Below are 13344 nucleotides of genomic sequence, written 5' to 3'. Positions count from 1 at the left end.
GGCGCCTGGGTGGCTCAGTTGGTTAAGCGACTGCCTTCGGCTCAGGTCGTGATCCTGGAGTCCCGGGATCGAGTCCCGCATCGGGCTCCCTGCTCGGCAGGGAGTCTGCTTCTCCCTCTGACCCTCCTCCCTCTCATGCTCTCTGTCTCTCATTCTCTCTCTCTCAAATAAATAAATAAAATCTTTAAAAAAAAAAAAAAGAAAGGAGGGAAATTTAAAGTCTGAAGTTTAAGGTATTATGCAAAGTTTAGGCTTTCAACCCTTTATCTGTTTGGTAAAGGTGCCTCAAAATAATGTTTTAAATGCATCACATAGAATGTATAGGATTACCAAGGAAACCATTCATATCAAAGTACTGTTTTTCAAAAAAGTTTTAGAAAGCAAATATGTAATATAGTAATACATGTGTTTCTCCATTAACACATTAAATTTCAAAGTGTTGTGGCAGGTCTAATAACCACCTTAATTTCTGAATAATGAGCTTAAAGGAGATATAACTGCAATGTGATATAAAAATACCTGTGATTTCTGTTGGTGATAAAGTCATAGATAACTGCTAATAATACTTTGGCTTAGTTACCAACATTCAAACAAGAAAGAAATTTTGAATTCCAGTTAAAAAAGTAGAAATAAAGAAGTAGCATTCACATCTTAATTGAGGAACACTCTGAAATTCAAGTGAAGAAGTCCTAAGCTAAAGAAATGCCCAGTTTTCTCAAAAAGACATGATCACATTCTATGTAATCTGATAATGGAGTCTTAGGCATCTGGATAGATCTGTGAGTCAAAGTGATGAAAGGTTCCAATTCATCATTGAAAGAATACATGAATAAATAAAACATTAATGTGAACAATCACATCTCTGCTGGATGATTGTTTATGGTTCCCTTATCAGACCACAGGCCATGTTTCCAGCCATTTTCCTTGCCACATACCTAGGACACACTGTATTTTTATACCCCACTGATTTTTGCTGGGCATAATCCCTTTATTCAGAGGTATACCCACTACTAGAGTTAGCATCACTTTCCTTGAACATTCATCACACTTTGAATATTCAGGAACCTTATTTGTAGATCAAATGTCATTGGCCAAGCACATGGTTGGTACTAGAGGTACAGAAAAAAGACCCAGCTCCTGAGGCCAAAGAATCTCAGATAGGGGGGACCAAACTATAGTCACAGTTCATCCTCAGTGTCAGGGTGGTCCCGGAAACATCATAGATTCACAGCAAATAATAGTTTAATGAATGCATGTACTGGGCCAAGTGAGTCTGTATGACCTAACAATTACTTAAATCTAGCTAATAAAGAATTGCTTCTAAAGAAAAATGTAGTCTACTGCATAAATAGCTGACATAAAGTAAATTTTGAGACCATGTGCTATTTTGTTAGGTACCTTCAGAATTACCATCCATCTAGTGGAAGGTGTTACCTGGTTAGTTCTTAGAGTCTCCCCAGGTCCTTCAGACTTTGCTTCTCTCTCCACCACAGTTCACACCCCTCACAGAATAGAAATTAATGCATGTCTCTAATCTCAGGGAAAATTAAATGGTAAGTAAACATTCTCAGTTTTGATGAAAAGAGAGAAAGAGAGAGAACATACAACTAAACACTTCTCACAAAGTTTTATGTGATGCTTATAATCAGTGGTTAACTTAATGGAAAGGCAGCTACAGGATATTGCTGATTTCTATACCTTCATCTTGCTAATAACTACAGGTTTTTAAAGATTCCATTTAGTAAAAGTATTATCCAGGAACACCTTCCATTCTAATCCACACATGTTTCCCATTCCCCACCCCCACTCTCTCCCAACACATGCAGACATACAGAAATAAACACACTCACAAATATCTAGAAACTAGATAGATTAGTGTACCTTCAGCATCATGTACTTACTGCCATCATAGTTAAAAACATTACATTGATATTTGTTTCCCTGTGACAATAAGATGTTGAATGGCAGGGACCTCATCTGACTCCTCTTTATTCACAGCAAATACAATAAGCTGGTACAGACTAAGTGTACAACACATGGTTTTTGAGGTGATTTTACTTGAGCCAAAACACTGGGAGACCGAGAGGTCAGAGTGAGTCAGAGATGAGTGTGACTTGTGATCTGTCAGATGATAGGAGCTCTCACTGACCCTGGTACAACAGTAGAAGGCTACACCCCTGAACTCTCCTGATTTGTTTTTAAAAGCATATTATTCTCTAATGCAAATTTGGAGGAGAAAATATTCCCCCAGTTGACTGTGAATCTGCCCCCAGCGTCAGGAAGCTTCTGAATGGAAATCATGTGTACTGTCAAACTTTCTCTCCTATTATTCTGCCTTATCCTTAGACTTAACATCAACTTTTAAGTTCATTTCTCTAAAAATGACATATATTATGAATTAAACAAGATGATAGGGTCAGGGAGCCATGCGTTGTCTAATCTGACATTTCTTGTAGGAAGAAGATAGTGAGGGAATCCATAGGAACCAAGAGAAAATACTAAATTTCAGTTCTGATTCTAAGATCTTTTGTGCTCAAGATCACCCATTCCCTACCCTCCATACCCACTTACTGTCTTCCAAGCCCAGCTCAACAGAGGCATAAAACTCCCACACAAAAGATCAATACTGATTCCATGGAAGTTCTGCTTATGTTTCCTCTAGGTGAAGACCATGGCTCTTCTTTACAGAGAATTTGACCTTGCGGTTGTGGTTTGATTAGGTAAATCCACTATGGAAAAAACCTTGGCTAGATTTATTACAGAAGATTTAGCCCTAAGAATCTGATTGGACAAAATTAGTTGAATTTTAAAAGTCAAATTTGTGAAGAGATTGAAACCAATTCACTCCCAATATACGCCAGGTTATTACCTTTGTTCACCTTGTGCCATCTCTTTCCATCTTTCCATTCCTTTAATAGTCTTACCAACATTTTCTCATCTGGTGAAGGAAAAAAACCAAATTAACATGTCAAAGCCAGTAAAAACATCTCAGTGTTGAGGGGAAATCTATTGCAGGTGTATTGGTTGCAGGAGTGGGCAGAGTGGAGACTGCAAGACTGAGGGTATCTTGTCATAAGTCATCTGAGTCAAAGAGCTCAGTAAAATCTCTGAGGTCAACATCAAGGACAAGGCAGAGAAGGGAATCCCCAACACTCCCTTGTCCTTCTCTTCTATCTAAAAGTCTTCTTGACATCAGGACATACTATGCCACAATAGTTCCATTTAAATGAAGACAACAGAAGGATAGTAGGAGCAGTTTCTGGAGTGGATTTGTGAAGTGCTCAGGAGAATTCTGAATCATTAGCGTGGATCTTGAGCTGTGTTTCCTCTCAGAGGTTCCCAAATGATTATAAGGAGAACAGAAAATAACATGCAGTTAGCACTCACATCCCCATTTATAGGCCCCATTACCAGTTCTTCTTACCTATCTTCTTTTTTGGGAAGTGGTGTATTGTTGCAATTAAGTATTTGGTTTCTAGGTTCTAGGTTGCAGCCCAGTTACGTTACATACTCTATGTAGGATTTTTAAGAACTTCATCAATTGTAGAATGTAAATATGATGTGCCCCAGATAATGATATTCTTCAACTATTAACATTTTAACAATATTTTCTTTGTCTTTATTTATACACATAGTTATTTTTATAACTTGATGCTAAGTTGTAGACTAATGCCCAGAATATATAAGGAACTCCTACAAATAAGAAAAGTCAGAAAAATCCAGTTTTTAAAATAGGCAAAGACTAGAACATGTACTTACAACATAGGAAATACAAATGGCTAATAAGCATGTAAAAAGATACACAACATAATTAGCCACCAGAATACATAAATTAAAACCACAGTGAGGGGCACCTTGGTGGCTCAGTTGGTAGGTGTATGACTTTTGATTTCTGCTCGGGTCATCATCTCAAGTTTGTGGGATCAAGCTCCATGTCAGGCTTCATGTTCAGGGTGGAGTCTGCTTGTTCCTCTCCCTGTCTCCTCCCCATGCTCGTTCTCTCTCTCTCATAAATAAATAAAATCTTTAAAAAAATAAAACCACAGTGAAATACCACTAAGCTTCATAGAAATGGATTAAAATGACTGAAGATGTGGAGCATAATTTGGTACAATCAGTTCAAAATGTCCATTTGGAAGCATCTTTGAAAACTAACCTTAAATATATGCTTTCCCTCCTACAATCCAGTCATTTCACTTCTCTGTGGTATACACCCATTATGGAGATGGGTGTTTATATCCACCACAAGTATGTACAAGCATTTTTATAATGGCCTTACTCATAATAGACAGAAGTGGAAACAATATAAATTTCCACAGATAGTAGAAAGAATAAATTGTGATACAGTCATGCAGTGGGATATTACTAAGTATTTTTAAAAGAATGAACTACTGGGGCACCTGGGTGGCTCAGTCGTTAAGCGTCTGCCTTCAGCTCGGGTTTACGATCCCAGAGTCCTGGGATCGAGCCCCGCATCGGGCCCCGCTCAGCGGGAAGCCTGCTTCTCCCTCTCCCACTCCGCCTGCTTGTGTTCCTGCTCTCGCTATCTCTCTGTCAAATAAATAAATAAAATCTTAAAAAAATAAATAAATAAAAGAATGAACTACTGTTACATGCAACCACGTACAGAAAGATGTTTAGTATAAGAAGCTGGACACATAAAAATTATATTCTATAAATTTCCATTTCTATGAAGCTGAAGAAGAGGCAAAAACTAATTAATATTTTTAGAATTCCAAATAACAGTTACCTTTGAAAGACTGTTGATTTGGAGTTGACTGGGAGCCTTTTGATGGCTGTGAGGGTTCTACATTCTGATCTATATAATAGTTATACAGAGATATGCATACATAGACTTTCTTGAGCTATACTAAAGATACGGTGCACATTCTGTATGTAAGTAATACCTCATTTAAAGAGAGGGAGAGAGGAAAGAGAAAAAAATGAAGTTAAGCATTTAATTCAAACTACTGGGGACAGGGGTGTGGATTAGCAGAGCAAATCCAAAAGCAGAAACAGGTAAATAATAAAGATAAAAGAAGAAATCAATGAAATAGAAAACAAAATATAAATATGATAAGATTAACAAAATCCCAAAATTTTCTTTGTAATGATTACTAAGATAGCCAAAACTGTATCAAAAATTATTTATTAGAGGGAAAATAGTAAAGTAGGGAACTCCAAGTGGCCCTCCCAACAACAACAACAACAACAAAAATACAAAAAACGTGATAAATACTGTCAGAGAAAACTTTAACCGGATTCTGGAAAATAGAAGTTTATAGCAACCAAATGAATGTTTAATCAGGAAAAAGACAACTGAAACCATTTTTGTTGCTTAACTTACTCTCACCATGAAAGTGAAACGACATCTCACAAAATGGGAGAAAATATGTGCAAATCAAATATCTGAGGAGGGTCTAGTATGCAGAATATATAAAGAACTCATGCAACTCAAAACCAAAAGAGATGAACAACACAATTTAAAAATGGACAAAGGACTTGAAAAGGTCTATCTCCAAGCTATACAGATGGCTGACAAGAATATGAAAGGATGCTGCACATCATTAGCAGGCATTTAGGAATTGCAAATTAAAACCATAGTTAGAAATAGAACCTCTTCCTTTTCTCCTGGCAATATTGCCAAGCCACAAAAATTAAAGCCAGGTGGCGCTGGTGGAAAAAAAAAAGGACTAAATGTGGAACAGAATTGAGAGCTCATACACTGGGTGTTATATGCAACTGATGAATTATTGAACACTGGCATCAGAAACTAATGATGTACTATATGTTGGGGGCACCTGGGTGGCTCAGTCGTTAAGTGTCTGCCTTCGGCTCAGGTCATGATCCCAGGGTCCTGGGATCGAGTCCCACATCGGACTCCTTGTTCGGCAGGAAGCTTGCTTCTCCCTCTCCCACTCCCCCTGCTTGTGTTCCCTCTCTCGCTGTGTCTCTCTCTGTCAAATAAATAAATAAAATCTTTTTTTAAAAAATGATGTACTATATGTTGGCTAATTGATTTTAAATATAGAATTGAGAACTCTTAGGTAGACATATGTGAAATTTAATGTACAACAAAGTTAATTCCAAAAATCATGTGGAAGAGGGCAAAGAGTGCAGTAAAAAGTATTGGTAAATACTAGCTTACTAGCTAGAGGAAAATAAAACTGGATTTCTACCTAACATGACACAAGAAGGTAGACTCTAAATGGGCTAAATTACTAAGAGTTAAAATAGAACAATGACATTGTAGGAGAGAACATAAGAGAACATCTTTTGACCTACAGCAAGGAACCTTCAAAACACAGACTATAATGAAAAACTTGATGAATCTGATTTCCTCAAAATCTGGGATTTGTCTTCAAAGAACATTATGAACAAAGTTAAGAAGATAGATGAGAAAATGGATGAGATATTTGAGCTATGTAAAACAAATAAGAAATAATTTACTATCAGGAATTCATAATAAATTCTAAAAATCAAGGAGAAAAAGAAGCAACCCCCAATAGAAAAAAAGCAAAGGATATACAATGGAATTCACAAAAATTAACTTCAAAGGGCTACAAGAATAGAAAAAAAATACTGAAATTCATTAGTATTGTACAAATTAAAACAACAAAGAGATATCTATTTACCCGTATTAGGCATGCAGAAATTAGAAAGTCAGATACTGTAGAGCATTGGCAAAAAGTAGAAGAGAGAGGCACTCATTTTCATTTGGGAAAATGTAGAGAGATACAGCCATTCTGGGAAGGAATCTGGTATTACTGGGTCACCTTATGCCTGTGCATATTCTATGATATAACAATTATTGCTAAATATAGAGCCCCCAAATTTCTCACATAGAGAATGGTACAGTCATATGGTATATTCCTGTAATATTTGTGGTTCTGTTATTTGTGTTGACAAGGTGTTGTGTAATGTGGATATCCTTCACTGGAAGATGCGATAAATGAAAATGCAAGAGATATGCACCAAGGATATTGCACAACAGTAGGGAGAAGGATTAGATGAACATGTGGCATTGTAAATGATCTTAAAGACTCAGTCAAGTAAAAAGGTAAACAAAGAGGCATATAACACAGTATCATTTATGTAAAATAAAAATATATGCACAAACACAAAATCATTTTTTGAGGACAAACTAAAAACATCACATACGTTAGAATGGTTATGAGGTCAGTGAGAATAAGGTATGGGTGTATATTAAGCAAACAATAAAATAAATGCATAAATAAACAAGAGAGGGGCTTTGAAATCACTAATCATACAATATGTCATATACTGAGGAATATAATTAACTCACTTCTTCACACCTGAAAACAAACAAACAAAAAAAACAGGAGAAATTAAGATTGCATGGTACTGTACAGAAATACAAAGTCAGTGAAGGAACAGACTACAGAGTGTAAAATAGACCAAATTTAGCAAGAGTTTAATATCTAGATGTTTAAATTCTAGATGTATCAAGATGTAAATGAAGCCATATATGTAAACAAAACTATGAAAATCTTAGAAGAAAAAAGATGATTTTTAAAAAGCATACCCTTTTAACAACAGAGACCTTTCAAATATTAACACAAAATCAAATCATAAGGGAAAAGACTGATTAAATTATAAATGTGTGATATAAAAATCCATAAAGTCAACTGGCAAAGTAGAAAAAGACTTATTTTTAACACAAAATCAAAGAGCCAATTCTTGATAATACTCAAGGGTTCTACACAGCAGTAAAAGAAAACTAGCAAAGGAAATAGTCATGTCACAGAAAAAGGAAATGAAAATGATCAATAAACATATAAAATTATGCTCATCCTTAAGTATAATTAAGATATCATATAATAAATTAACAGTAAGATACCATTTTTTTAACCTAATGGATTAACAAAATTGAAGTTTCACAATACCAAATGTTAGTAAAGGTGTAACTAAATAGGAACTTTTATGCAATTTTGATGACTGTAAATTAATGCAACTTTTTAATAGGGCAATTGACAATATCTATCGACATTTTAAAGGAATGTAACTTTAGACCCTACAATTAAATCTCAGGAAGTTACGCTTCAAGTATATTTGACAAGGACACAAAGATATATGTTCAAAGAAGTTCACTATGGCACTATTTTATTGTCTAAAGATTAGAAAAAATCCATATGTCCATAATATGGATATGGTTAAGTAAATTACAGCATATTTATACCATGGAACATAATCATTTATTTTTAATGAGTTAGATTTATAGGTGCTGTGAAATCAAAACTAAACTGTAAATAATGTGTAAATCAAACCACAAAACAATAAAACAATAAAATTCAAATTACTAGCATTTCCTTAAGGTGATGAATGATGTTTTGCTGAAACTAAATTGCCACTTGAAATATGATTGGGGGATTAACAACTTTAAGCCATTTCCTTGAATCCCACATGGCTATACTACCATCTGATAACCTGATTCTTCCACCTGTTTTCTCTTACACTTTTTGACCTTCAGATGATATCAAAATGCATCATTTGGATCTAAAATTTACCTTTTAAAAAATGTTTTCATTAGCTTGAGAGTGCTATAGTAGTTCCATTTTCATGTGCCCAAACCAAAGCCTTATTTTTAAAGATTTTTATTTATTTATCTGACAGACTAAGAGAGAGAGAAAGAGAGAGAGAGCACACAAGCCGGGGGAGAAGCAAGCTCCCTGCTGAACAGGGAGCCCGATGTGGGGCTTGATTCCAGGACCCTGAGATCATGACCTGAGCCAAAGGCAGACGCCTAACTGACTGAGCCACCCAGGTGCCCCTCAAAGCCTTAATTTAATAGTTTAAAAGTCTCATTCTATAAGATTGTACTTTGTGAATTATTCCCACAAAAAAAAGCTTGGACTTTATGTCCAGTAAATTCACAACTTTAATATAAGAGCCCACCCAGAACCCCTGCTCTCATGTTGCTATTAAGACCATGCTAACCAAATTCAACTCCACCACTTAAGGTGATCATATGGCACCAAAACAACCATAAACCAAAATGAAAACACAAGGCCTGCAGTGCAGCTGCAGTACTCAGAAAGTTGGCATCCAGACAACCCAATATCTGCTTATTTTCACTTCTATTTAATTACCGTATCAATGAAAACACAAGTTTGATAACTTGTGAACCCCTGAGAATACATCTGCTGAGCTATTTGGAATGACATGGGTGTAAGGTTTGGAAGAGAGGTGTTTGTATGAGTTGGACACTTTAGTCTGTGACCTCAAATATAACACCGAGTACCCTAGGATGTCTCAGAGGATGGAAAGGTAATAAAGTTAAGGGCTTTTAAATCTCCAGGGAATGCTCTGTTTACATACTCTCAGGACCTCACCTTTAAATATATCCTTGAAGGAAAAATGCTCTGTTCCAGAACTGGGACCTAGGAGAATTGGAGTTTGTACCTTGAATGAAGTTAAAGCAGAAAGGCTGGGGGTGGAGTCAGACTCCTAGGGATGACTCTAGTGCAGGCCCTGGGAGACATTGCTTAGGCACCAACCCACAACGGGTGCGGTCCTTTGAGACTGGATCTGCAGGCTACAGAAATCATTCCCTCCCACACTTGATCCTCGATTCCTTCACCAGTGACCCTGCAGCCCAGATTCTGCCTCCTCTCTGTCCTCAGGTGAGAGTGGACAAGCTGTTGATGGGTCTCAGTCTGTAGGCATCTTCAGTACCGTTTGGGGGTTGGGAGGTGGGCATGGCATTGGGAAAGGTAAATTTGGTCATTTACTTTCTTACACATCAATGTTTCTCCTTGCTAGACTCCCAGAGACAACAATTTCATTCCCACCCTTCTCCAGAATGCCAGCCCAAAAATCCTATTCCAGACTTTCTTCATCAGGAATGGGGCTCCTTCCAGAGAGATCACAGAGGCTGTGCTTCTTGCTGTTGAAAAGCAACTGCCTGATTTTCCCTTTCCCTCCTGTGTCAGCCCTTCCGGCTTCATTGTTTCTCTCAGCTTGCCTGTGTTCCACCATCTCCCATTGAACAGGCAAGGGGCTGGAAGGAAAACAGGAATCTGGCTTTGAGGAACCCCATCAAGAGCTCCTTGCTCTTGAGTGTTCTCTGGGTCTAGGAGATGTGAAGGAATCAGGACTGCATGGTACACTGTTCTAGGAAGGCCGGCACTGCTGCCTCCAACCCCTTGGTGAGTTAGGGCAGACAGGAGAGCATGGGTCCCGTTACAGTCAGTGCTGTCCTTCTAGTCCCGAAGAGGATCCTAGTCCCCACTGCTGGTGCCCTCACACACACACCCCATACTGTGGTATCCTTCACATCAAGTCAGGCATGGTGGGTTCCCAAAACACCCAGCCTTGGTCAGTATCAGTATCCAGTTGGCTCAGTACCTACTCTGTGACATCTTATTGTGAAAGATTTGGTGGCTGTGAGGGTACCTATATGAGAATATGAAATACTTCAGTGAGTATATCTGTGGTGTGTGGATGTCTGCTTGTTTATATAAGATATTGTGAGCTGAGAATGTGTAGGTATATGCAGCATGTGGTGTGTGTATATGACAAGGAATAATGCCATGTATGCAATTGTGTGTGTGTGAGACAGTCACTAAGAGGAGAGATCTGGAAAGGCCATAGTTACCATGTTATTAGGGCCTCCGAGGATAAAAGATACATTGTCTGTCCCTTTGGTTTGGGGACACAGCCAGGCTTACGGATCTCTTCCTGTCTTTCTTCCTTCTTCTTTTTCTCCACGTCTCTAGGTTCCTGTCCTCTAAGTTCAGTTTCCGTTCCCTGATTTTTTTTCTAACTTCTTTTCTCCTTATTGTATTTTCCCATTCCGTTTTTTTCTTCCTCATTTTTTATCTGAATTAGATAAAGACACATCATTGCTTCATTAATTAGTAAAGTTGACAAAGTTATATGAAATCTTTAGGACATGAAAAAATCCTTATCCCTGGCCTTCTTTGGAACGTAAATGATACTACATTTCATCATATTTAACCTCCTTTTCCACTGATTTTTATTACTCTCCTGTTTGGAGGTCTTCCCAATCCACATATACACGTACATATGTAGATGTGCAAATCCTACCTTTAAGGGATAGAGTGATAGTCATTTTTTAAATATACTGTGCAGGTCTCCCTGGATGCTAAGTTTTTGTCGCGTGTTAAGAGTTTATAAATGAGGTAAGGGTATTTAATGGAATCATCTCTAGAGAAAAAGATACACAACAAGCACACAACACACACACACACACACACACACACATATCATCTGTATGAGTCATATCCATTCATGTTTTTTCACAACCCTCTTTTGAAACTCAACAGTGAGAGCAACATCGTTCCATGGAAAATATAGATCTACTTACTTTTAATGGCTTAAGGTTACTGCATCTTGATCACAACAGCCATTTAAATGTAGCTGTCAGACATTGTGTGAACTACTTTCCATTAAGTTCTTAATTTAATCTTTATATCCATACTATGAATTTGTGGTTTATATCTATTTCACACTAGGGAACAGAGGCATAAAGGAGCTAAATCAATTGGCCAAGGCCACAGAGCTAAGAAATAGGGGAAAATGATTTAACCTACGTCTGTATGATTCACGCATCTCTACTCTTACACTTTTCTCTATATGGTATAGATTATATTATATAGGAAAACAATAATTTATTTAACGCATAACCTATTGTTAGACTGTGAGTTGTTTTATTCTGGAAACAATCCTATATGTGAATATCCTTTGAATCAGAATTTTATGCATATGGTAACTATTTCCAGAATGTAAAGTCCTAAAAATAGCACTGGTCAGGAAAAAAGGCAAGTCCATTTTGTAATTTTTTTTCTTATTTTTAATTATTATGTTAATCACCATACATTATATCATTAGTTTTTGATGTAGTGTTCCATGATTCATTGTTTGCATTTTGTAAATTTTTAATATTCAGATTGCCTTCCAGAGAGATTTTATGTTACATGCCTATATTTTTCATATCTGTTTGCCCCACTCTCAAAAAAACAGTGGGTGATTTCAATCTATTTCACCTTTGCTAATCTAATGTGAGAGAAACAATAGCTATTATTTTATTTTCTATTTTTCTGAGGAGGAACATCTTTACCCAGTCAATTTTGGGGCATTTGCATTTCTTCTCTGAATTGCCTATTTAACATCCTGTTTGCACATTTTCATTGGAATTCTTTTTATTCTTTTTAAATCTCTTTGATGTTGTAGTTTCCTATTTGATGTTTATATTTTAAATGTGTATGTTCTTTATTTAACCACTCAGTTTTACATTGTTTTATAATAAAATATCCCCATCTTACGTTAACAGTTATGGTTTTCATGGCATCCTTAGAAGGTGCTTTCCCACAGAAAGATCACAGAAAGTATTCACTTACAGTTTCTACTAGTAATATTATAACGTCTTTGTGTTTTGTTTTGTGTTACATCAAGTATTTAATCCATCTGGATTTGGGGGGAGCGTAAGAATGGATGTGTGAGTGTTTTGTTTCCAAACCAATAGCCAGGTATACTAACACCATTTTTAAGTAAAATACCTTTCTCTATTAATTTAGATGACACTTGTATCATCCATTTCCTTATATTCTTGAGTTTGATTCTTTATTATCTACTTTATTGCATTGAGATGTTAGTTTTGGAGCTAATACAATATACATAAATTAATCAGATTTAATAGTATATCTTAATATCAGGTTAAATCTCCCACCCTCACCCCCAAAACAGTTCTTTTCATTTTCCTTTTTTCAGATATTTTCCCTGAATATTTTCACATGTATTCTTCTGGATAAACTACAGAATTTTCTTGTTAAATTTCCCACCAGAAATTGCTTATGGATTTTGATTATTATTGCATTTGATTTTTAGAGTGTCTCTGGGGAGTGTGTCTCAAAATGTAGTCCATGGAATAATCATATCAAAATCACCAGAATACTTGTTAGAAAGGCATATTTCTTTGTTCAACCACAAACGTACTGAAAATCTCCAGAGCCCAGAAATATTTATTTTTGACAAACTCTCACAGAGAGAATTATTAGGAACATTAATATATGAGAATCAATGGTTTAGGAAGAATTGATATCTTTATAATTTTTTAATTTCCCATCTGGGAATTAGGCATATTTCTCCATTTATTCATGTTGATGTCTGTGTTTCTCACTAGAGTGTAATTTTCCCCTTGCATTGGTTTTGACCGTGTTCTATTAAATTCACAACAGAATATTTGGGAGAGGTTGCTGTTACGAACTGTAGCAACATTTAATTAATTCTCTAATTAGTTCTCATTAATATATAAGAAAAGCATATTATATGAAAATGAATTTGTTTGCAGAGTTCTTATTG

The sequence above is a fragment of the Leptonychotes weddellii genome, chromosome 11 (assembly GCF_054177405.1).
Source record: "Leptonychotes weddellii isolate Sample4059 chromosome 11, ASM5417740v2, whole genome shotgun sequence".
In the NCBI taxonomy this organism is placed as follows: Eukaryota; Metazoa; Chordata; class Mammalia; order Carnivora; family Phocidae; genus Leptonychotes; species Leptonychotes weddellii.
The sequence above is the reverse complement of the archived record's forward strand: the minus strand, read 5'-3'. Positions refer to the sequence as shown.